The sequence below is a fragment of the Habropoda laboriosa genome, unplaced genomic scaffold (assembly GCF_001263275.1).
Source record: "Habropoda laboriosa isolate 0110345459 unplaced genomic scaffold, ASM126327v1 scaffold68, whole genome shotgun sequence".
Lineage (NCBI taxonomy): Eukaryota > Metazoa > Arthropoda > Insecta > Hymenoptera > Apidae > Habropoda > Habropoda laboriosa.
The window spans coordinates 225,249-228,369 of record NW_017100195.1 but is presented as its reverse complement, the minus strand read 5'-3'; positions in this window follow the sequence as shown (position 1 = coordinate 228,369).

The following is a 3,121-nucleotide window of genomic DNA, read 5'->3' as shown; positions in this document are numbered from 1 at the left end:
CGACCGGTTGTCGTTTATCAAAAGGAAAATTGCGGGCGCAACTGCAAACAGGATTAATCTCGAGTGCCTGTTATTAGATACGGACTAATAATTTACTGAATATGAGGACAGGAAAACTAGCTTGGTGACGTATTTTATCTACGGGAAAACCGAGATTTGAATATCAGTTGAAATTTTAAGCAATTATGGTAGGTGACTTCAGCGAACGCTATTAAGAGTGGATAGTGCAAAATGAGAATCAAGCGAATTGAACGGGTGAGATGAATAAGGGAAAGATTTCGCTGGACTTTACGAAAATCGAAGAAAACTGATGTAGCTGGTTAGTTATTAAAATTATTGTAAAATTGTCACTTGGAAATTGTTAGCATGGTTTAGCATAATAGAAAGCTTTTTGTTTTAATCGTTAATTTAACTGAAAATCAGTTTTTTCGATTTCCCGAAAATAATAAGGTCCACTGAAATTTTCTTCTTCTTCTTTTCACTCATTCAATTACAATTGCCATATTTGAGTAAGCTAAGAAACGTTCAAAGTGTAAGAATCTGACGTCTAATAACTTCACTAAATTTTCAAGACTCACCAAATATACTGTTTCACATCCAAACACAAAATAAACAAATACCATAAAAATTTCAATAAAACAAATCCACACTTATGATAAGCACAATGTACCTAAAAATAAAATTGCTTCAACAACTTCGCAATTTCCAACTTACAGCAATGAAGAGAACCCGTAAAACGGGAGATCGAATTCGTAGATCTATATAAAGAAACAACTTTCGATCCTCGTTTCCTTGAACACTAAAGCAACAAACACGCGGAACGAATGGGGCGTTTCGCGCGGGAATTACGTGGATTGGAAGTTCGCGGCCATTTTGTACGAAGGAAGAATAGAAGAAAATTTCGCCGCCCTCCGTTTTACCAGAACTTTATCTACTGCAAACGAATTTCGGATCCCGGTATCGTGAAACGAATTCCCGATTCTTCGCGGAACGTAGTTAGGAAGAGAACGCGAGAGGAGTTTGCCAGAAATTTCTGCCGCGTCTCTCTATCGTTCGTTTCAGTCCTCGTTCCGGGCCCTCGACCCTGCGAACAGAATGGCGGAGCTCGAAACAATGAAACGCCACGTGGAAAGACGAGATGCGAAGTAATCCTGGAATTCTGGACCGACGGGAATTAACGTATCGCCGAGAATTTCTCACTTGGTTATTATTAATACAATCCGGTATCGTTTATAATGCAGCCGGAAGTTTCTACTTAAATCTTGATAAAATGAATAGACACACATGGTGCGGCGAACGGTAACGCGTTGTGTGATTGCGTTAGTTGTATATTTGTAACGGTGAAACGAATTTTGTACCGTGTTTTCTTCTGTGAAAATTCGAGAATAATTGAAGACAGGGGAAAAATACGACAAATCACATTTTTCACAACCCCTTAACCTGTAACAACGTGTCAGACTCGTGGCAGAGATTCTGGTCAAGATACGACAAAAACAGTTATATTAGTAAGAAAAATGAATTATAATCCTTACTTTCGCTTTAATTTGCCAATTCTGAAGGATTACTAAATGTAATTAATCTGCGACAGATTAGTTTTCCTTACCTGATACAGTACTTAAACTGTAAATGGCCGATGCTTAGATGCATAGTCAGAAAAGAATCGTAGGTTAAGGGGTTAATAGGAGAGTAATTTTTGATTTTAACTTTCATCTAGAGACCACTCATCTTAGAAACGAGCTTGTGTTTACGTTTCATTATTAAAACTATGTGGAGAATTTTTGAAGCTGATTTGAGTGTCTTCATTTTCATAAAAAAAATTAAAAGTGTACATTTCGGATGTGCTCGATGTTAATTGAAATTTAAGCTTAGTTTTAGAGTAATAACAGAGTTTCGCTATTTTATCGTAATTTTAAAGCGTAACAGTCTATGTTGTTCTTAATTAAAAGCGAAGGAAAGAAAGTGGAAAGGAAAATGATTTTAAGGAGAGTGGGAATGAAACGAAGAGTTTTAATTAAGAAATCTCCGAATTATAACTACGAATTCATCGTTTATTTAGTAAATAACACGGCGCGCCAATGTGATGCTATTCTATTAATAAAAGTAAACTTCAGGAATATTTTTATTCGCGATAAAATATGAATTTTATGGAGATTTTATCAAAAGGTCACGTTTATAGATTGTCTCCGCGTAAATGAAAATACGTATGTTAAATTTTCATAAAATTTATTCCTTAATATGCTAAACATTTCTCCAAGTGGTTAAGAAATAACTCACTTTTTGCAGGTAATGTGAAAGGATGTGTTTCTTATATTACGCATACACGATGTATCTTGTTTCTGACCGCTTCTTACTCGTTTCATCCAGTAGGAGACACGGATGGTATTTAGTTCCTTATTTCCCTGGACGTTTTATGCAAAAACTAATCACTTTTTGTGAATTCCGTGCGTGGAACAGGTTTGCGTTGCCAAGAGAATGTACCTTTCTGAATACTGACGAGAAAACTGATCCTCCCTCTACATTTATCATAAAAAGGATACTTTCTACTTCACTCAAAAAAATTCTCACAAAGAAAATTTCTTTTCCTACCTTCCCTCACTGTTTGTTTATTATTAAAAAAAAAAATCAATTTAAAGGAAATGAACAGCAAAGTTTTGCAAATTTTGTGAAAGTTCTGCGACCATCTCGAAGAAAATTTTACCTTTTTTATGGGGACGAGAATTTTTGGAACAAGAGTGAATTAATTATTTTGCAGAGTACAATTAAATTCTGGATAATTTATAGGTTATTAAATATTTGCGATCTTTATTGACCATTATTTGTATTATATTAAGTCTAGAGCTAAGAAATGAAATTAATAAAGATACCATAAATTTTCGCGTAACTCTCATCTGGGCAAAATTACTCAATAAGTGACATCGACAAGGACGAGGTATTCTCTATCAAATGAAGTTACAAATGTCGAACTAAATTTTCCTTCCGTAAGACGCATTAACCCCCCGCCGAGCATAAAAGCGAAACGTGAACATCTCAGTCATGAAAGAAATGAATTAAACGATCAAATAAATTGAACGTTGATTTTACGACCGTTGCAGATCCTTTAATAATTGATACTAAAATTCGA